The following is a 23,872-nucleotide window of genomic DNA, read 5'->3' on the forward strand; positions in this document are numbered from 1 at the left end:
ATAATGAGAGAGAGAGAGAGAGAGAGAGAGAGAGAGAGAGAGAGAGATGAGATAGAAAATTCCTCTCTGACTTTGTCTATAAGCATACACTGAATAGTGCCTTGTATAAATAGCATGTCTTTAAACCAGGTATAACCGATAATGTTTTGTCTGATGTTTGTGATTTGATTTGTTCTTTCTGCCCATCCCAAAGACTCTTGATCATGTTGATTCCCAGCCTCGTCAGCACAATTTTTCAGGTAAGTGGCATGTGTCAGATACACACAAGGGCATACATACATACTTCTCATCGCTATCCAAAGGAATATATGTATCTCCATTATAGTAACTTTTCACACAATGTGAAGGGTAGCTGCTGAGTTGAAATGATGTAGTAAACAAAAAATCTACTAAAATTGAGGTACATTTTTTCCATTTGGACAATAACAATATGTCACATTTGCAACAATATCAGGCACCATACATTCATTTATTTATTCATTCGTCATAACAAAATCAAACTAAATGAACTGCATTGCTATTCTAAATGTAGCACTAGTTCAGAGCAGGACTCTCAGGAGGTGTGAATCACTGCTATGGGGGATATCCTGATTGTCTGCTAGGTGCTCATTAAAGCACCGCCGGTGACCCTGTGTCTTTAACCTGTAGCACATTCCTCCCCGTTACACCTCGTTTGCACTTAAGACTGCCACCCCGCCCCCCCCACCCACCCAACGCCTTAACCCCCTTCCTCCCCCGCCCCTGTATCATGCATGTCTAAATGGGTATTTAACCTCCAGACCCCAGCCAGGGCTGGTTATTACACAGTAAGCAGTGTGGCTGTGACTGGCTTGCGAGTGTTGAGATTAATCAGAGCACCGAGGCTGCGTGCACCATCACTTCCTGCCGAGCCTGTCGTCTCGGGAACAGGGGGCTGCCAAGGCTGCAGCCAATTTGCATAACGCACAGGACAGCATGTTGCTACTCAGTGGACTGGTGAAAAAACAGATGAGTCTGGTAAGCTATCTGTACTGAAAATATAAAGTCAATTTTTGAATCACAAGCAGCTCTGATAACATAGGCTAGAAAAGACAGGAATCTAATCTAATCTGAAAAAGTTAATGTGAAGAACACTACACTACAGTAATGATAATGTAGCATAACCATTTTAAGTGGAGCTCTGGTAACAGGTTCAGTATAAGAGGAGCTATATCAAGGAAACATAATATCCTAGCAGGGTGTTACTGGGTTAACTTGCCATTAAATTGTTTTCACACATGAACATCCGGACCAATGTCAACACAAAGGTTCAGATTTTGTCACATTGTACACATTTGGTGCAATAGGCTCTGGTTTCACACTGCATTTTTTTTCATGACATACATGGGCTGCATCTCCAAATAAATATCTTAGATTAGTTTGTGAAAAGGCATGGATCTGAATTAACACATTAGTTTAATTTGAAGTATTTGTGGCTCAGATCAAGACAAAAACACATTACAATTATAGTGCTTAGATATAAAGCACCTACTTATTTGCATTATTGGTTCCACTTTGACTGGAATCAGAGGTCTAGCTGATTACTGCAAATCACACTCATTGCACTTTACTTTTGACACAAATGGGCACCTTTCTAATGATGAAAAGGATATATTCTGTTAGGGCTGTACCATATCGTATTGTTCACAATAATATCGTCATATTTTTTTTAAATGATAAAGAAAAATCAATTTTGTGTTTTCGTAATATTCTGACTTGTTTACATAATGACTCAGCACAGCAACTATTCTGTGTTTGTTTTGTTATTTATTGTGAAGCTTTAAGATTACTTTTTGGATAATTGTTTCCTTTTGCTGTGGTAGTTTTTTATGCTATATTATTTTATGCAAAATCAGAATCTTGGTAAATTCCTGTTTACAAAATAAGCAAATATTTACTGATTTCTTTTGTCATATTTGAATATTTGAAACTGTTACATTTGTAAACTTTTTAATAAAACTTTGTAAACCCTGAAATATAATGATATTATTTTAGGACAATATCGCCCATCCCTGTATTCTATACTCTATGAAGTATGCTCGTGGAGAGACGTGTTATATCATAACGTATAAAAATATTTTTACATGAATGTTAAGGTTTTATTCCTCTCCTGTAAAGTTACTTTTTTTTTAGAGATGCATGTTTTCTTTTTGTTTTTTTTTTGTTTCATGGACAACAACCATGATATTTTTTCCCCTTCAACAATAAAACACTGAAAACTTTTAGAACAAGTAATGTTTGTTGATGATGCTGTTTTCACTAAAGGCAGCATTGTATGTTTATGGCAATGATTTTGCATTTAAATTAAAGTTTTTTTATAAGTTAAGACAGTGAGTGAATCACCTGGTCATATCAGTCTCATGACTCAACTTCCTGTAATGTGTTGGAAAATCCGAACCACCCAAAAAATATTTTCACACTACACATGGTTCAGTTTGATCTAGACCGAGGCAGCTTTCACACGTGCTGTTTTGGTTTGACAAAACTGAAATGATCTGAAAGGCCAGACCGAACAAAGCATGTGAAAGAACCCTAAGTTATGTAACAGTGATGTACTTGTTAGTGGCAGTATGCAGCAGTGCATATGTTAACATGGATTGCTGTACAGCTTCTAGAGTGAAACCCTTTCTTTCATTCATCATTTATTCTTTAATCCATGCTCAAGGAGCAAGTGTCGTTTCCTGTATTTTTTTCATGACCCCAGTTTTCCACTCCCCCATTCTTGTTATTTCCATTGAAAGGTAATCAAAAGTGGTTCTTCTAAAGCATCACTCCACAGAACCTCTTTTGACACCTTTATTGTGTAGGGTTATTCTATATTAAATAATGCATTTATCCAGAAATTCATGTGCATTTGAATTACATTCACACATACACACACAAACACAAAGACAGCTTAGTAATGCTTTAGAATCTTCCTCACATAGAACATGCAGGTATGCTGAATGGATTGTGACAGTATTTACCACCTTGGTGAAGGAAAAAATGATTACTTTCTCCCTGTGACCAGCCATAGCGTTCAAGTTAGTCACAGTTTGGCTTCCATCCAAGCAAATGTCTGGCAAGGAAACATAAAAAATACAACATTAACCTTTATCCTTTAGCACAGCAGCGGTTAAAATAATCAAATAATCACAGTGCAGATTTTTCACAGCAGGACCAGAGCGGTAATGTAATCATTCTGGTACATTTTGCTACAGTGACAGCTGCTACTCTTCAGGGAGGTCTTTAGACTAGAACATTTCTGTGTGAGTATTAGTGAGTTCGGGTGCTGATGTTGGATGGGTAGTTGTAGATCACACACACCGCTTCAGAGTACATAGTATTGTGTTTCACAGCATAATACCAGGGGTTATATTTAGTGTCAGCATTAGGCATCTGTGTAGCTGCCCTAGGTCATGCCATTACCATGCTTGTATAACTGAAAACTATTATAACCCGTATATGTGAGTTAAATAAGCTTTTATTCCAATTACCAATTGTGTCAACCACTAAACAGCAGAAGAAGTAAAAGTAAACATTAGCAGGCATGCTGTGGCAATATGTACCTTCAAAAATTGCTTCCACAGCATGTATAATCACACAATATACAGTTCTATCTCCTAGTGAATTCTTAATGCCACATCCAGCTGCTGCCACAGTGGGAGTGATGGAACAATTCAATTCTGAAGTGACTTTACTGGAATGCATAAGAAGGCCAAAAACAACTAATGTCTGAATTACCATTTGAGCTGTCAGAGGATGCCATTAACTGGTCATGTGACAAAAGCACTTGTCTTCCAGTAGGCTTGTTTTTGTTTGCACATGGAATGCTAAGTGACACTTTTTTAGAGAGCAGCGATAAGTAATTCTTATTTATTTAATGATTGTTAACATCTTTAGAGGGCAAAACGGAGTAATGTTTGTTTAGTTCAGAGGTCATCATATCTGGAACTTAAGTTCCAAGCCAGATTTATGACTGGCTAGCCATTTTACAATTTGGACCAGATTTAATTACATTGTTGCTTCTTATTCACAATTTTCATATTCAAAATTTAGTTCCACCTTTAATGGATCAGTTTATGAGTCCTATTTGCATTATTCGCCAGTTCGTACGTTAATTATCCCTTCTACCTTAAATAGATGGCTATGCAAAGAAAAAGATAGCCTTCATTTTTTTTAAACAAATCCTGTTTTGAAATGATTCTTATTTCCCTTTTTATCCATTTAAACCACACAACAAAGTGTACACCCTGGTGAAACGCTTATATTTGTTGTGTATTACCGAGCTGGAATTCTCAATTCCACCTTAAATAGGAATATGCAAGGATTTTCAAACACAACTTACATTTTAATTTATTTATTAAACACAACACAGAGAAACACACACTGATCTGCCTCAATTTCTCTAAAACATACAAACTATTGTATTTACACTTTTCAATAATGTTGCTAGCCCTGTGAAGGACTGGCGTCCCCTCCAGGGTGTATTCCCGCCTTGCGCCCGATGATTCCAGGTAGGCTCTGGACCCCCCGCGACCCTAAATTGGATAAGCGGTTACAGATAATGGATGGATGGAATAATGTTGCTATTCACATTCTTTGTATAAAACACACAAAACACAGTCCTTTCCCCTTTCAATTGACGCTATCCCTCACTTTCTTTTATATAAAAGGCACAAACTATGGAATTTACAATTTTAATCTATACATAATTGTCTATACTGTTTTTCCGCCCATGAATTACATGCTTACCTGTTCAGGAGAAAATTAGCCCACTCTGGTCTGTTTTGTAGGGTTGGTGGCTTCATTTTTCCAACACATGACTAATATTTCCTCTTGGTTTACAGAGTTCTTGGACATGGAGCTGTTTAAAAGGACACTGAGGCTTTTTGGATCCAGTGAAGTCTAACATTATCTCTCTTTGCTTGGTCACTTCATGGCTGCAGGACTGTTTGAGTACTTGGCAACCCTGTGGGTTTGAAACTCCAATAGAGCTGGACTGTGCACTTCTCAAACAAAATATACTGGCTCCAGCACTGGTCTCAGAGGCTCCAGTGCTTCAACTTAGCCTGTTTGTTTAATCTATGATCACATCCTTTAATACTAATGCTAAGCAGAAAACATTTTAGACAATAATTGTACTTCTCCTTTTCAGAGGTTTAGAACAGCATTTCCTCTACATTTGTTCCTCATGACACCCTTTAAAAGTATGCAAAATTTGCAGTCACCTCAGAATTAATAAAGGAAATCCAAACCAAAATTCAACATTCTCCCTCCATCCCCCTGAATGCCAAAATGTGCGCACACACACACATGTACACATGCACTGGCAGCTCTATTTAGACATAGTTTAAATATTTTATTTTTATTTAAAATATTTTTTAGAACATTCTTTCTTGAAAATACAATTATAAAAACAGCTTTATAGAATAATTTGCTTGAGAATGAAATGTGTTCTGTACGCTAATTTGATCTAAATCTAAAAACTGTCCACATTTGACAGTGTCCAGTCACCAGATGACTTACTGGTCTTTGACTCCAAGGCCGTTGATTAAATCTCACTTGCCTAGAAGGAAATAGTCATAGTACTCCAACAGCTTGGCATTTTACTCACTCAACAAAATAAAGACTGGCTGCTGCCTTGAACAGCATTAAAACCCCCAACATACTTTATTTTGCTCTTGCATGTAGCTACACTATTCTGTTTGGCTGTATTTCAGTCGAGGAGTGGAATGCCCACATTTTTATTGAAATTTTTGAGCATTGTAGACATTCAAAGGCCAAGTAAGTTTGTTTTATAGCTTTCTGGTTTTAGAGCCTATATCCATCTATTGTACATTCTCTGCTTGGCCGAATCCTCTGAACACTTTCCAAAGAGCAGGATTTGTTCTCTGGGAGCATTCTCAGAAAACAGAAATACATCATTTGGTCCAATAGTTCTGACACCTCTTTGAAAGTGTCAATTCAGCTACTTTAAGGTAGCACCTAATACCAATTCAGGCAATCATTTGTGCGCACACCGCTTGTATAATCTCTACAGAAAATCATTGGCTAGTAGTTTTGGGACACTCTGGAGCAGTTTCACATTAGCCTAAAGTCACCATGCTAATTGTCAGGTCTCTGCTAGGAGGGTATAAAGCTCAGCTATGGAACAGTGAAACTTTGCTACAGTTTTAGTCAACAACTTTGGGATAAAATAAATTTTTTGTGATTAAGAACTTATTATACAATTTTGGGACCTGACCTTACTAATGTTCTGTTATTGCATCAAGGAACCAATCCATTAATTTTTTAGAGAATGTTGGAGCACACTAGGGTAGGCAGTAGGCAAATTCACCCCCCTCACTTCTGCTTTTTCCCGATTTTTAATATTGTGTTAAAAGTGTCTTACTCTGAGCTCTAATTATATTCAACACAAACTGCTTTTCTGAAAACCCTCAAAAATCTCAAATTAATTATTTGATTGATAAAAAGCCCAGTAATTCAGGCTTCAGTGTGGCCATAAAACAAACAAACAAAAACATCTGAAATTTAAACAGAATATATGAAATTAATTCAAGTTAAAATTAATTTGTTCGTTCATTCATTCATTGTTTTGACCTTCTCATCCAGTTGAGGGTCATTGTGAGCATAGGAAGAGTTTTAATAGGGTTCAAAGTGCGATATTCAATATTATCATCCCAAATTACTTAATACAGTCTGTGTTGCCCTGTGAAGGACTGGTGCCCCCTCCAGGGTGTATTCCCGCCTGGTGCCCAGGTAGGCTCTGGACCCACCGTGACCCTGAACTGGATAAGCGGTTACAGATAATGAATGAATGAATGAATTACTTAATACATCCTGATTTTAGTGCTACACTCCTAATTGTCACATGGAACCAGCTTGAACTGTTCCATTTGAGACTGCTGTATGACTCTGTGCTGGTGGAGGCAGTTGGACTTTGATAGCTGGAAATTCGGATTTCCCTGTTTCACAGCAACCTTTCTGGTACAGATTTTGCATGTCACCTTGTCTGAATTGTCTGGCTCTCCCTTTTCATTTGGTTGAAAGCTGAAATACTCCCCAACTGTTGAAGTTGTATTTGGTTTTGTGACTAGGTTTGCTGCCATTGTGGCTATTTTATAAAACTAAGGCTGACACTCAGACGTTCAGATGCCAACAGCTGGGAAAAATTACACTTCTAACGTTTTTACAATTTTTAAACAAATTTATTTAAAATTCTTTTTTTACATTTTGGGGTGTGTGTTTAATAAAAGACTATGCAATGAAAGGAAAAACATGTATATGTTGCAGTGGTGACGGTTCTTGCCATTCCTTGCGGTTGACTGATAAATAGTGTAGTATTCTCATATTGCAGTTATTGGTGGGTGCAAGGACCAAGAACAGAACAAATTGATGCCCATGCTTTTGCAGCACTTTTTCTTAATGGAACTATGCAAATGCAGTGATTAATAAATTCTTCTTGTTTGCCATTTTTGAACTACTTCATTTGTTGATTATTTTATGTTGAATAAAATTAAAATGGTCATTTTAAATGCTACACATATTACCATAAAATTACAAAGCAAGAGAATGTTTGAATTTGTAATTACATTTATATGTTAAACAAAAAAAAAGCTTTAAAACTACACCTAATATAATATACCCATATAGCATGCAGAGTGGGACCCTTCTGGCAAAATGCAGAATATCTGGCCTAGTCTTTGTACTATGGCATCCATGTGAAGTGGCCATCATATTAAAAAGGACTCATTTTGCCCACATTAAAAAACAGATCCGATTCTGGCCACAATGTTAGCAAAACCAGATGTTAGCAAAAAGTGGCACAGAAATTACTTCTGGTGACATTTAGCCAAACAAATGGTGTTTATGTGGCCCTCACGGAGCAAGCAGGAGCCATCTGCAAATGCCATAGTTCCATGTGCAAATGGGCCATGAAAATGTTGTATTTGGTCCAGTCCTGGGCCACAATAATAGTGATATCTTCCTAATAATTGGTACTGTAGGTATACTCATGTGGGTAACAACATGGTGGCATTGTAAGATACCATCACAGTTACTTTTCTGTGAATTCTGCATCATGATACGCGGCTTCAAATCTGATTTTTTTTCTTCAGTGAAATCTTTAAGCCACTCTGAAATATGGAAAGAGTTTTTGAAAATTCACATTGGAGAGCATTTTCCTAAAGATCTAAAATAGCTTGTATATGTGTGGATTTGGCCTGGAGCTGTATGAGCAACAGCAGGTGGGAAGGTTGCTGAACTAAAAAGTGAATAAAGCAGAGAACATTTTTGTAACTCTGGTACAGATTCACCGCCCCATCGCTTCCATTGCCTGTTCATTTATCAAGTTTTATCATGGCTAATTTTTGCAGCAGACTGTGAACAAAACTCTGCCCAGAGGATGAGCTGCAAATGTACTAATACAACCCATTTCAAAATGCAATATGTTACCGTGCCGTGTCAGTAACATATTGCAATATAATGGATCACTGATCTTTGCAAAGGATCTGTACAGAATTTATTCCAGTCTCCCTGATATAGCAGGCAATGGATTCCTCAATAATTTCTCAGATGCCTTTAATTACTAGCAGTATACAAACTAAAAAAAAAAAAAAACATTGTTGTTATGATGGTTTCCCCCCCATAACATAAAAAAAATGTCTGGACTCCAGGCACCGCTCATATTAACAAAACATTTACTGTATATTCCCTAACCAAAGATACTGGACCTGTGGGGGAACCATCCAAATGACAGTTTACTATGCTTATTTCTAAGAGTCTACAGCCGGAGAGAAAATATACAAGCACACTCCATAGTATAAATCCCACCTTACTGACTAAGCATTCACTTTCCAATAACTTTAATGCACACTGTATGCCCACAAGCCAGTGAACACAGTGAATTCAGTTACTTTAAGAACTCTTTGTGGACATGGAGATTTAGTTGTGTACACACAGCTTATGTCTACAGAAGCAGTTGCACATGAGGTCTGAGGTCACAATAATCAGTGAGACAGAGTAATGTTAAACCCACAACAGTATGTGATGGGGCAGTGGAATTACAGTTTCAAGAATGATGGAGCACCATCCAATATCTTTGGTATGAGTTGAAGTGGTGTTTCAAAACTAATCATCCACCATCAGCATCTGACCGGTCTCAAGGCTGAATTCAATCAGTTCTCACAGAAATGTAAAGCCTACCCAGAAGAGTTGAAGCTGTTACTGCAGCAAGAGAGACACAAACTAATTAACACACTAAGGCCCTATCCACACACATCTGGATGTTTTTATAAACTTAGATTTAACATTTTAATGAAGCCCCAGTGTCTGTAAATGGGTAAAAAAGAGTCTTGGTCCGGTAAACTAAGCTTTCTCTCTTTGCTCATTGCAGAGGCATCTGGAGGCATTTTACACAACAGAGAGAATGCCACATGTTGAAAAGCATGAACAAAGATGAGGATATTGCACTATTCCTTCTCTATAGTTGGAGTTATGTACAAACCTGATTCCAAAAAAGTTGGGACATTAAACAAATTGTGAATAAAAACTGAATGCAATGATGTGAAGATGGCAAATGTCAATATTTTATTCGTAATAGAACATAGATGACAGATCAAAAGTTTAATCTGAGTAAATGTAACATTTTAAAGGAAAAATATGTTGATTCAAAATTTCACAGTGTCAACAAAACCCAAAAAAGTTGGGAAAAGTAGCAATTAATGGCTGGAAAAAGGAAATTGAGCATATAATGAACATCTGGACGATCAATTAACACTAATTAGGTCAATTGACAACATGATTGGGTATAAAAAGAGCTTCTCAGAGTGTCAGTGTCTCTCTGAAGCCAAGATGGTAAGAGGATCACCAATTCCACCACTGTTGCGCAGAAAGATAGTGCAGCAATACCAGAATGGTTTTACCCAGCGCAAAATAGCAAAGACTTTTAAGTTATCATCATCAACCGTGCATAACATCATCAAAAGATTCAGAGAATCTGGAACAATTGCTGTGCGTAAGGGTCAAGGCTGTAACACTCTACTGGGTGCTCGTGATCTCCGGGCCCTTCAACGTCACTGCACCTCAAACAGGAATGCCACTGTCAAGGAAATAACAGAATGGGCTCAGGAATACTTCCAGAAAGCATTGTCAGTGAACACAATCCACCTGGTCTAGATGTCATCTCTTTCAGGGAAGACCCTGCATTTTTCAAGAAGATAGTGCCAGACCACGTTCTGCAGCAATCACAACAACGTAGGAGAAGGATCCGGGGACTGGAATGGCAGCCTGCAGTCCAGATCTTTCACCTATAGAGAACATTTGGCGCATCATAAAGAGGAAGGTGTGACAAAGAAGGCCCAAGATGATTGAACAGTTAGAGGCCTGTATTAGACATGAATGGGAGAGCATTCCTATTTCTAAACTTGAGAAACTGGTCTCCTCTGTCCCCAGACGTCTGTTGAGTGTTGTAAGAAGAAGGGGGGATGCCACACAGTGGTAAAAAATGGCCTTGTCCCAACATTTGTGGGATTTGTTGTAGGGCTGCAACAACTAATCGATTAAAATCGAGTGTTAAAATAGTTTGGAACTAATTTAATAATCGATTTGTTGGGTCTAAGTTATTATTCACATAGGTACAGTTGCTACACATGACGAACTCTGGAAGAAGTGTTTGAAAAATGGCGGAGGCGGTCACAGCAGAGGATAATGTTAGCACAAGCAGAGAGAAAAATGTACGACCCAAGTCATCAAAAGTATGGGAGCACTTTACATTAACGCCTTAAAGGAACAGCGTTAGGTGCAAAATGTGCACAGCTGATCACTGAGCACCTGAAAAGGAAGCCTGTTGGAGCTGTGTGTGAAAGAGATTAAGTATAGCAAGTTAATTCTACTTTTTCTCTCACTCAATGTTACTAGAGCCTGCTGGAGTAGTTAAACAACATCTTGTTTTTCTTAGTACATTGATATTACACTCGCGTTTAACGAACAAGCCCCCCGAGTTTTCTCTTCCACCTTAAATGTGTCAATGCTCGACCAGCAGTTCCAAAACAAGCCGTAGTTTTAGTCAAGCTAACGTTAGCGGCGTTAGTTATTCTCTCACTCAACGTCACAAGAGCCTGTGTCACGGTGGTGTGATGAGTAGATTCAGGGAGGCGGACACACTCGCTACAACACAGACTTTAATAATGAAATAACAAAACAAACGAACTATACGAGAAACACGAAATAACATTAACGAGCAGGAACGAGAAACCACAAACGAGAAACACTACGAAGAAACGTGAGCGTGAAACAAACACAATGAAATCATGAACCAAACAAAGAAACAAACCAAGCAACGAGAATGAACAAACAAACTCAAACTCAAACTCAAAATGACCGATCCCAGGAAGTGAGGGAAGAGGGCTTAAATACATGAACTAACTAGACACACCTGACACAGATAACGAGGACAATTACTAAGAGGCGGAACAAGAGGTGGAGCGAGTGAACATAAACAAAGCCATGTGAGGAGAAGGAAAACAACGAACAGAGCCACATAGAAAGGGGAAAACAAACCAGAAAGTGTCAAGGTGTGACAGACGCCCCCCCCCAAGACGCGCAACTCCCGGAGCGCGAAAAACGAGACTCTCCAGGAGCTGGCGCAGGAGGGGGCCAGAAGAACAAGACAAAAAAAAAAACGAAACTAGAAAAGACTCAGGATGGAAAAAGGGAACAAGGAACTAGACTTTAAACGGACATCGGACAGAAGTAGAAAGAAGAGACGGAGATAAGGCAGGAGAAAACAAACGTGACTGGACCTTGGGCTGAACACTGAACGGGGACTGAGACAAAACAGGAGCAGATACACGTGACTGGACAGAGAACTGAAGAGGACTAACAGGGAATTTGACATGAGACTGGACAAAGGGTTTAACTGGGAACTGGACATGAGGCAAGGGAACAGGGACCATGACATTAACAGGAACTGAAACAAACACGGTGACAGGAACCGGAATAGAAACAAAAACAGACAAAGGCACAGGGACAAGGACAGAGACAGGAACCAGAACAGGAACAGAAACAGGAACAAAAACAACTGGGTGGTACCCAGGACTGGCATGTGTCTGTGGGACTGTCCAAGGTGCCAGCCTGGGTACAGTTCTGGGGATTGGCCTCGAAGTCCTTGGGGCCGGAGCCACAGTCACAGGCTTAGAAACGGCCGGAGCCACAGTCACTGGCTTAGAAACGGCCGGAGCCACAGTCACTGGCTTAGAAACGGCCGGAGCCACAGTCACTGGCTTAGAAACGGCCGGAGCCACAGTCACTGGCTTAGAAACGGCCGGAGCCACAGTCACTGGCTTAGAAACGGCCGGAGCCACAGTCACTGGCTTAGAAACGGCCGGAGCCACAGTCACTGGCTTAGAAACGGCCGGAGCCACAGTCACTGGCTTAGAAACGGCCGGAGCCACAGTCACTGGCTTAGAAACGGCCGGAGCCACAGTCACTGGTTTAGAAACGGCCGGAGCCACAGTCACTGGTTTAGAAACGGCCGGAGCCACAGTCACTGGTTTAGAAACAGCCGTAGCCACAGTCTCGGAGATAGGAGCAGCTGAGGGAGCCGTACTCACGGAGACTGGAGACCCTGCGACGACGTCCACGGAGACAGGGGAACCTGCAGTGACGTCCGAGGAGGCAGACGGAACTGCGACGACGTCCACGGAGGCAGACGGAACTGCGACGACGTCCACGGAGGCAGACGGAACTGCGACGACGTCCACGGAGGCAGACGGAACTGCGACGACGTCCACGGAGGCAGACGGAACTGCGACGACGTCCACGGAGGCAGACGGAACTGCGACGACGTCCACGGAGGCAGACGGAACTGCGACGACGTCCACGGAGGCAGACGGAACTGCGACGACGTCCACGGAGGCAGACGGAACTGCGACGACGTCCACGGAGGCAGACGGAACTGCGACGACGTCCACGGAGGCAGACGGAACTGCGACGACGTCCACGGAGGCAGACGGAACTGCGACGACGTCCACGGAGGCAGACGGAACTGCGACGACGTCCACGGAGGCAGACGGAACTGCGACGACGTCCACGGAGGCAGACGGAACTGCGACGACGTCCACGGAGGCAGACGGAACTGCGACGACGTCCACGGAGGCAGACGGAACTGCGACGACGTCCACGGAGGCAGACGGAACTGCGACGTCGTCCACGGAGGCAGACGGAACTGCGACGTCGTCCACGGAGGCAGACGGAACTGCGACGTCGTCCACGGAGGCAGACGGAACTGCGACGTCGTCCACGGAGGCAGACGGAACTGCGACGTCGTCCACGGAGGCAGACGGAACTGCGACGTCGTCCACGGAGGCAGACGGAACTGCGACGTCGTCCACGGAGTCAGGAGGATGTGCGACGACGTCCACGAAGGCAGAGGAATCTGCGACGTCGTCCACGGAAACAGAAGAGGCGGGCGTCGCTCTCATGAAGACAGGAGAGGCGCGCGCCGCCTTCAAGGAGAGCTCCAGGCGTGCCATGATGCCTGTAAGCTTCTCCTGAATGTCAGGAGTGGGCGCAGAGCGGTGATTAGGAACTGGGGTCCTAGCGACGACGTCCACGGAGGCAGAAGAATCTGCGACGTCGTCCATGGAGACAGGCGCGGCCGGAAGCGCCGCGCTGAGGAAGACAGGCACGGCCGTAGGCACCGCGCTCAGGGAGACAGGCGCGGCCGGAGGTGCCGCGGGCATGAAGAGAGGCGCGGCCGGAGGTGCCGCTTTTACGGGAGCAGGAGTTAAAACGCCCAGCGGGGCAGGTGCTCGTGCTGCTCGCCGAGCACGAGTTGAGGATTTAGCGGGTTTGGAGGCACTCTCGAGGGACTTCTTTGAACGTAGTTCCCCCGGAGATGCGTCCCTGTTAGCCTCATCTCTCATGTCCTGTGATCTGAGGCTAACAGCCCTTGTACATAACGCCCCCCCAAAAATCTCTCCGGACCTGAGGGGGTAATTCTCTGGAGCTGGGTTTTCAGCCTGCTTTCTCCTCCGGCTCCGTCGATTCCCGCTGGAGGAATCACTCGATTCCTGAATCGAGTCTTCTGTTCGGGGGAAAGGAACCAACCCGGAAATGCGCTGAAGCCGTTGACTCCATTCTGAAGCCGCTTTCAACGCCTCCTCCACGGGATCTTTGCGGAACGGGGTACGGCGAATTACACCTCTCTTAAACGGGTAGTCCGTGCTAGCTGTGTCCATTTTTGGATGGGTCATTCTGTCACAGTGGTGTGATGAGTAGATTCAGGGAGGCGGACACACTCGCTACAACACAGACTTTAATAATGAAATAACAAAACAAACAAACTATACGAGAAACACGAAATAACATTAACGAGCAGGAACGAGAAACCACAAACGAGAAACACTACGAAGAAACGTGAGCGTGAAACAAACACAATGAAATCATGAACCAAACAAAGAAACAAACCAAGCAACGAGAACGAACAAACAAACTCAAACTCAAAATGACCGATCCCAGGAAGTGAGGGAAGAGGGCTTAAATACATGAAATAACTAGACACACCTGACACAGATAACGAGGACAATTACTAAGAGGTGGAGCGAGTGAACATAAACAAAGCCATGTGAGGAGAAGGAAAACAACGAACAGAGCCACATAGAAAGGGGAAAACAAACCAGAAAGTGTCAAGGTGTGACAGCCTGCTAGAGTAGTTTAACAAGATGTCTCATTTTTAGTAAATTTATATCACTCTTGTATTTAGCGAGTTTTCCGTTCCACCTTAAATGTGGCGGCAGTTACATTCAGAGTTAAAAAATAAATCCAAACATTTTTTAAAATAATATATTTAAAGTCTTTTTCAAGGTCTTTTCTGACTGGCATTGCGTGTTAGTGTTTGAGTATCACAGCCAAGTGTATATTACATTATAAGTGTATATTACATTACATACACTGTGTTAAATATTGATAAACATAAAATTAATGTAACGGTTGGGTTAATTCTTCATGTAAACTCTAATTTTTAATAATGGTAGGTTGTGTGTTCCTTATACAATTACAACATTAGTTCTCTAAAATCTTAAATATCTTAACGATATCTGATCATATGTGTTAGTTGAATTTCCCTTTTATTCTCAGCACATGGCATCATCACCCAATATCCATTTATGTAATTTCATTTTGCCTGCATTTTAGATCAGTAGTTATTAACTTGAAGATGTATGTTCATATCTACACTTTCTCTCTCACCTCAGATAAAAACAGCCCAGCATTGCTGACTATGTTTTGAAGAAGATCTGCACACCACAGCAAGCAGCTGTTCTCACTGATGGTATCCTGAATATGCTAGTAACAGACAGGAAACCAAATTTGGCTTGTCTTACTTTTTATCTGATTAATAATCGATTATCAAAATAATCATTAGTTGCAGCCCTAATTTGTTGACGACATGACATTTTGAAACAACATATTTTTCCCTTAAAATGATACATTCTCTCAGTTTAAACTTTTGATCTGTGATTTGTGTCCTATTCTGAATATATTAGATGTTGGCACCTCCACATTATTGCTTTCAATTTTTATTCACAATTTGTTCAGTGTCCCAACTTTTTTGGAATCCAGTTTATAATAACTCATTTTGGGGAGTTGGACTGCGCCCAAAACTCCTGCCCCAAGCCTTTATATACCCTTCACCCTCACATTTCCCTCCCACCTCTGCACGCTCAAAACCAACTTGAACTCCTGCCCAAATTTCTTGTGTTGGCATCCATGTTCCAACCTTTGCAGGTGTGTTCGGTATGAGTAAAGTGGGTAATATTGATTTGTTTTTGCTGTTGTTTTGGATTACTTAGGTTTGAAATGCCTCCTGATTCAGGGGAAAGTTAACTGGATTCCCGAAATTGCTATAAAACTAAACAACTCGAGCTACAAAAGAGTTTGTGGTAATTCCAATGGTGGAAAACCAACTTACAGACAGGTTAAAACTTCAACCATGTACAAACAGTGTTTTGTCCCTCAAACATACAATTTTACCTTCTGTAAATAAACCAGAAAACAGTATTTCCTTAGGTCCCATTTGACAACATTCACAATATAGGGAATTGGGAGCTTTTTGATTTTTTTTTATTTTGCCATAGACACATGCTGTGTGACATCAGTGTTTTTGAAAAGCTGTGTTTTCCACTGACAACTGACTTTTCAAAATTGTCCACTTTGAAGGGCATTTTCAAAAACATGTTTTCAGTGATCGAAACACACACAGTTTTTGTGTGTATGGGAGGTTTAAACCAATCTGGAACTATGTCGATGGGGCTTAATCTCACAAGTTGTGTTGAAGGTGTCTTCAATCTTTTAGCCATATGGTGTAGTTGCACATTGGAGTAGAAAGTATTTCTAATACAAGAACCCAGCTAAATATTAGCTAAGAAAGACCTGAGATGTTAGTGAGAAATAAAGTGTAAGACCTGAGGGAGGTATGGTGCAGGGTTGTATATTGGCAGGGTCTCGTCTACTGTTATCACAACACCACATCTGTCTTGCCAGCATGAATATATAGGTGTCTACACATGGATGTGTTATACTATGTGTTGTACTGAAATGGGAGTTGATGTATCCTGCATGGCCTATGCTCTAGTTGTGCTGTAACCAATTACTTGTGCACATGGAGGTCTTTAACTAAGCAAAAATTAATCCTTGTTTGTACCTGATCTCTTTTTCAGTCACAACCTATAATATGGGTTTAACAATATTACATAGGGGACCAGTCACTGTCAGATTGTCATGATTAATTTCCATATATAAAATACATGACATTATGCAGTATAATTATATAGAGATTGAATGGTATGATTTCTACATTTGAGTTCATCTACATTGTTTTAGCCAAGTCAGGCATGGCCATAATCTCAACCCTAGAGACAGGCATTCAGAAATGGTGGGGTAAAAAAAAACATGGTCTGAATCTGTCATAGGCCGAATTGTGACAGTATTGACACAAAAATTATGTGGAAAATACAGCACACACAGACTGTAACTGTCACTAATAACTGAGTCTGCTGACAGTAACTGCTGAAAATGTAATTCTAGATACTATAAATAGCCCTTTTTTGAATATATTACCACGTTTCGCTCTGTAAAGCTTCTTGAATTTCCTATTTCACCTTCAAATAGTGAGTTGGTTGCACTATTAAATGGGAGTGTACAGACTGCATAGATCATGCTGCTGAAGATTCCTCGGTAGGAGGAGCCTGTGTAGAACATGGTGCTGTAGTGATTGTTGGGCGATTGAGACATATAATTTGTAAAACATTTGTTCTCTGAAATGGCTTTGCCCATGAATAAAGCATTTTATCAAATGTATTGAATGTTTCAGGCTTTTCTAAAACAACAGTACAGCCAAATATGATCTCGCCTTTAAGAAAGAAGGCTAATCCGACAGTTGTAGTGCTGACATTTCACATTCCTTTCACTTTCACACGTGTATTTGGCCAGGTCTGGATGGAAAGTTTATTTCTTTTTCAGGGCCTTTTTTGGTGCGCTAAGCTATCATGGTTTGGATTCTGGAGTTTTTTGACTGACGTTCTGTGAAATCACATACAGTAAACAAATCAAACATGAATGAAATGAATATACAGCATATAGTGGAAACAACTGCCCACCAAGAAAAATCCTGAAGATGATTTAACAGCCACTTACAGATCATAAAATTCACTTTCAATGGCCTGAATCTTGACATGGGTCCGTTTACTCTAAGTACCTTTTAAAGAGTGAAATTAGGCAGGAAATGGACCTCTGGAAAACTGGCTCATAATCTCACTCTGGGTCTCATGCTTATTGTTCTCAGTACTAAACCAGGAAACCTCATGGAACCTCAACTGAATTATAGATTATATGATAAGCATATAATGCTTATCAAGTACTGTGGGGCATCAGTTAATGTCACTGTCACCCAGCTCCAGGATCCCGCTATTTTTCAAACCTATGTGTTTGCATAGGTTTCCTCTAGGTGCTCCGTGTGATGGTGAGTGACTGTGTGTGATGTCCTGAGATAGACTTGCACCATGTCTTGGTTTTGTTTGCACCCAATGACTCCAGTTGGGCTCTGGACCCACGTGACCCTCAACAGGATGAAGCAGAGATGATGAATGAGTGATCAGCATAATATGTTTTGTTTGTGCAATTATTTGACATTGTGCAACGAAATGTGTCTTTCAAACTTAAACCCTCTGTGAGCTATGACTGAAGAGAAGAGAGTCCAAACAAGAATATGTTACAGAGCTAAGGTTAAATATTTGTTGTGTTGAAATTCATATACTGAGCAGTGTTGTTTCACCATAGTAACATTGGGGCAATTATTCATTCATTCATTATCTGTAACCGCTTATCCAATTCAGGGTCGCAGTGGGTCCAGAGCCTACATGGAATCATTGGGCGCCAGGCGGGAATACACCCTGGAGGGGGCGCCAGTCCTTCACAGGGCAACACACACACACATTCACTCACACACTCACACCTACGGACACTTTTGAGTCACCAATCCACCTACCAACGTGTGTTTTTGGACTGTGGGAGGAAACCGGAGCACCCGGAGGAAACCCACACGGACACGGGGAGAACACACCAACTCCTCACAGACAGTCACCCGGAGCGGGAATCGAACCCACAACCTTTGGGGCAATTAATCAGGATTAAATAGATAAATATCAATAATTTTATTATTTCATGACACTATCGATACATGGCCATTACTCTCATGTAGTCCATCTGTGGCTGCATAGTATGCACCCTCTTCTCACATTTACCACATCAGTGCAAAGGGATCACCAGAACACCCAATGACAATTTATTTTGGGTTACTGGTCTAGTATCTGTAATGTTGCTGATATGGTAGGGCGTGTGTATATCAGACACAGCCATATTGCTGGGATTTGATCACACATCAGTGAAAATGCAAGCGTCAGAGTACTCCACCACTCCAGCCAGCACTGGATTTTTTTTTAACAGAAAGTGAATATTAATCAAGGTGCCTCTTAGGTGTATGGCACATTTAGGCCTGTCACAATTTTGGTGACCATTTTTTTCCACTGGTATAATGATAATGTAATAACATAATAATGCAGTTGCATCCTTTTAAAACCAATGAACGTTTAGAAAAAACCTAGTTAAAAATATTCAGACATTAAAATTGGAATATAAAAATTTTTTAAATATCCTAAATAAATTAAACGTAAGTAAAATTAAACCACTGATTAAGATAAATAGACATGACATGACCCCAGAATAGAGAAACTAGAGAGAACCAGGGAACAGGACTTTGTAACATTGGTCACATTCATTCTTATATGAAGAGGCCAGCAAACACAATGGGTGATATTTAGGTAAAAAATAATAAACTGAGTAAACGTATGTATTTTATTGTATGACATGTCTTACATTGTTATCCCAGGTGGTTGCTAAGTATCCGGATTAACACATTGCTATAGTATTAGGCATTTGCTCTGTTATCTGTTTCTGTGGTGTTATTAGGTTGTTGCTATCTTATCCCAGGCCCTAAGAATATAGATAAACTATTTAAACTAGAACTGTTATGTACCCTACACATGCACAAAAGTCTGCATACACTTATTTAATCTTGATGCACTATCATCATTTTGGAGCTTGTGTACAGTCTTTGCAAGCTGTGTATTTAAGCTCTCTCACCTGCTGCGGCTCCTCCATGCCGGCTCTGCCTCATTCATCATGCATAGCCTGCTTTGGCTGCAGGGCTACACAACAGAATGAGTGAATTCAAAGTCACCGGGGAGAGAATCGAAAAATAACAGTTCAAACCACAGCTTTCTAATTCCCCTAGATACACACTATTACTTGCAAGCGGCACTCAAAAATGTGCATTTTTTTACACTGTTTAAAGCACTTAATGGGAAGTGTTGGTTTGTTTGTGACCGAGGCGAGCGTGCAAAAGGCAATTAAATAAATGGTGACGGTGCTGTGTAGCCTGAGCACAGCGAGAGATAAGCGTTTGAACGTCAGGAATCAAATAAACAGGGGAAATACAGGAGCTGTTGCGTAATTATTTGGCAATTAATGTGGTTTCACATTACAGTGCGCAATAATTAGGGATCAGACATAAATCCTAATGATCTGTGCAAAAGAGAAGAGGAATGAATTGTGAAAGAAAGCAAGGGAGGGACCAAGGTGTCCTGAGAGAACAAGAGCCAAAGAAAGAGAGCGAGAGATCACACATTATTTGCACATCATTATGTTCCGAGCCAGTTTTGATCCTGGATCTTGTCTCTGGTGACTGCACGCGTGTGGAAGACACTTCCATTTCGTTGTGGTCGGACCATCTAACACCTCCAGACAGTAGTAATTATCAAATGCATGAGAGAAAAAAGAGTGAGAAAAAAAAAACACAAAAAGCCACTGGCCTGTCGCCAGATCCAGAAGCAAATGATTGCCTGTCGGACCCTCAGCCTCCACACGCTGTGTTATGTGAATGGATCAGCCTCACTCTTATTTGCACCCAACACCCAATTTGAGGGTAGACAGGTGATAACAACTTTTTCTAAACGTCTTTATAGTTGTGCAGATTAGTGCCATTCCCATGGGCTGTTCCATGCTGGAATGCTGTACTCTTAAAGCTACCATCCAAAAATAGAAACAGGTAAACAAACAGGATGTATTTCAAAAATGAGACTTTTTACGGAGAAGCTGATTTAATGCAGTTACCTATGAATAAGTTTTATTTCAAAGCAGCAGGAGCATTTGTGTTGATGAATTATTCATGAAATTATCTTGAACACTAGGGTAAGGTTGCATTGTTTTTATAAAATTCACACTACTTGTCCAATAATTTGCACACAGCCTATAATTAAAAAATTATTATTATTTTTAAAAATGCTATTTTAACTGTTGTCCCACCTAGTTGTTTTGAAAACGTGTATGCGAGTCTAAATGTAATGTCTTTGTTTTGATCAAAAATAGGCAAGGATCAAGTACCAAGCACCATTCTATTTATACAGCACCTGTCTAAATAGCCCTGTTCGGAATGATCTGTTTCAGTGCCTATCCCTTTAAATGAGAATGAGCCACACACAGCTCACCACAGTTATGAGCATGCAGCAATGAGATGTGAAGCATGCAAAATATTGTTTTTTGCTGTTTGCTAGTGAGGGCGGCACGGTGGTGCAGCAGGTAGTGTCGCAGTCACCAGGGGCCTGGAGGTTGTGGGTTCGATTCCCGCTCCGGGTGACTGTCTTTGAGGAGTTGGTGTGTTCTCCCCGTGTCCACGTGGTTTTGGAAACCGGAGCACCCGGAGGAAACCCACGTGGACACGGGTTTCCTCCGGGTGCTCCGGTTTCCAAAAAGACACGTTGGTAGGTGGATTGGCGACTCCAAAGTGTCCGTAGGTGTGAGTGAATGTGTCTGTGTTGCCCTTTGAAGGACTGGTGCCCCCTCCAGGGTGTATTCCTGCCTTGCGCCCAATGATTCCAGGTAGGCTCTGGACCCACCGCGACCCTGAATTGGATAAGTGGTTACAGATAATGAATGAATGTTTGCTAGTGGAGTTCTCTTCCTTGTCCTTGCTCACTTTTGCTTGGTTCTTTTATTTCTTTACTCTCATTATGTCTGTTTCAGACATTCATGCCCTGCCTTTGTGCACTCTCATAAAAGCAAGACAGGCATTATGATGGGACATAATTAAATTAGGGGGCATTACAATTCAAATGATTCTTGTACTTACATAATAAGGGGATGTTTTCTGAAATATGCAGCCCACAAAATCTGACCAGCTTGTCTTATTTCACAGTTTGTGCCACGGTGGGCTCACCGGAAACACAAATATTTTTTATTAGAGTGTTCAATTTGTAATTGTTATATGAAATATTTCTAATTCTCTGCCCTTTGAACAAGGGGTTAAATGAAATAACACTGTTTCGACTCTGTCTCTCATGATTCAGTAATTGCTCTTTGCAAAGTAGTGTTCGAACAGTGTGATCAAATTGCCATTTAATTCTAAATTATTGCAGCCATCATTTTTCTCTATGGTGTGTTTGGTACCCTCTTAGAGCCCACATATAGAGCCATCACATGTATTCACCCATCATTCAACGGGCACTTTAAATTAACACCTAACTCTAATTCCGTAACTGCCACCGTTTAAAGAATTTTGCAACTCACACTGGGCGTATTAGACCTAAAAGAGAGACATTCCGCCGCTGGATCAGCTTGAAATTGGAAGAAATGATCCTCTATTGTTTTAGTTGTATTATCTCCCCTCGTCTCACAGTGTGTTGGAGGCCCATGCTGTGGTACTGCTGCAGTTAAACAAATGTGTGACTAAAAAGAGAAAACGTTGTCGAGGGAGAGTAACTAACTAACACACACACACACACACACACACACACACACAAATGCACACCCACACACCCTGCATAGTGAGCTTTGTTTGAACTGTTACTCGTCCTGTCAAAACATATTCAAATAAGAAAAAACTAATATTGGATTGTGTGTGTGTGTGTGTGTGTGTGTGTGTGTGTGTGTGTGTGTGTGTGTGTGTGTGTGTGTTTGTGTGTTTGATGATATCTTGGGAAGGGCATTGTCAGATATGACCTCCTCTGTTAACCAACCTATTGCACTGACACCTCCTCCTGCATCACATCAGTCATAGTGTGGTGTATGTTTGAGAGAGAAAGGGAGAGAGAGAGCACATGTCTGAAAGGTCAGTGTGTGATATTTGGAGAACTCTGCTGTCCCCAAACTATTGCCCTGACACCTACCACAGCACCATACCATCAATCATAGTGGGTGGAATGTGTCACTATGGTTTCAACTGCATGGAGGTGTGTGTGAGTGAATTGAATCTACTGTGTTCACAAATTAATGACATTTGACATCAGTGTGTGTGAGATTTCTTGCATTTTCAAGATCTTAAGATTGCGATGGCAGAACCATTTCTTCTTAATATATACAGGGGTGTGGGGTTAGACCCTGAAAATGATTAAATATAAATAATTCATATGGGAATTTGCGAGTGTGTGTCGCCCTGTGAAGGACTGGCACCCCCTCCAGGGTGTGTTCCTGCCTTGGGTAGGCTCCAGACCCACCGCGACCCTGAACTGGGTATGCGGTTATAGACAATGAATGAATTAGTAATTCATATGGGAAATATTATAATTACATATAGATATTTCAGATATAGAACACTGCATCCATACATATATACATACATACATACCACTGTTCTACAATTTAAAGAAACAAAGCAGTTACTACTTATACTACTAATATTTAAAAAATTATATATTTTTAACCATCAATTACAGTTACATGAAGGTTTGATTGCAAGATGATATTTTGTCCGTAAAATTTGCCAAAAAAGGAAACCCATTGAAATGATGTTTTGTTCTGACAGGGACAATGAACACTATATGGGAAAAATGTTGCTAGTTCTGGAGGTGTTGAACTTTGCTACGTAACTCAATGCCTGGGGGCTTTATAACTCTCAAAATCCTGGTATTGAGCATGGTGAATTTAAACTCTGATGCATCTCATTTCATTAAATTCTTGTCTTTGGGACACTATGAAAGCAGTGCCTAAGTAATTTCGTGTCTAAAAAGTGTCGCAGTCACACAGCTCCAGGGACCTGGAGGTTGTGGGTTCAAGTTCCACTTCGGGTCACTGTCTGTAAGGAGGTTGGTGTGTTCTCGCTTTGTCCGCGTGGGTTTCCTCCGGGTGCTCTGGTTTCCTCCCACGGTCCAAAAACACAGGTTGGTAGGTGGACTGGTGGCTCAAAAGTGGCCATAGCTGTGACTGTTTGAGTGAATGTGTGAGTGTGTGTGTTGCCCTGTGAAGGACTGGTGCCCACTTCAGG

The sequence above is a fragment of the Hoplias malabaricus genome, chromosome Y (assembly GCF_029633855.1).
Source record: "Hoplias malabaricus isolate fHopMal1 chromosome Y, fHopMal1.hap1, whole genome shotgun sequence".
NCBI classification, from domain to species: domain Eukaryota; kingdom Metazoa; phylum Chordata; class Actinopteri; order Characiformes; family Erythrinidae; genus Hoplias; species Hoplias malabaricus.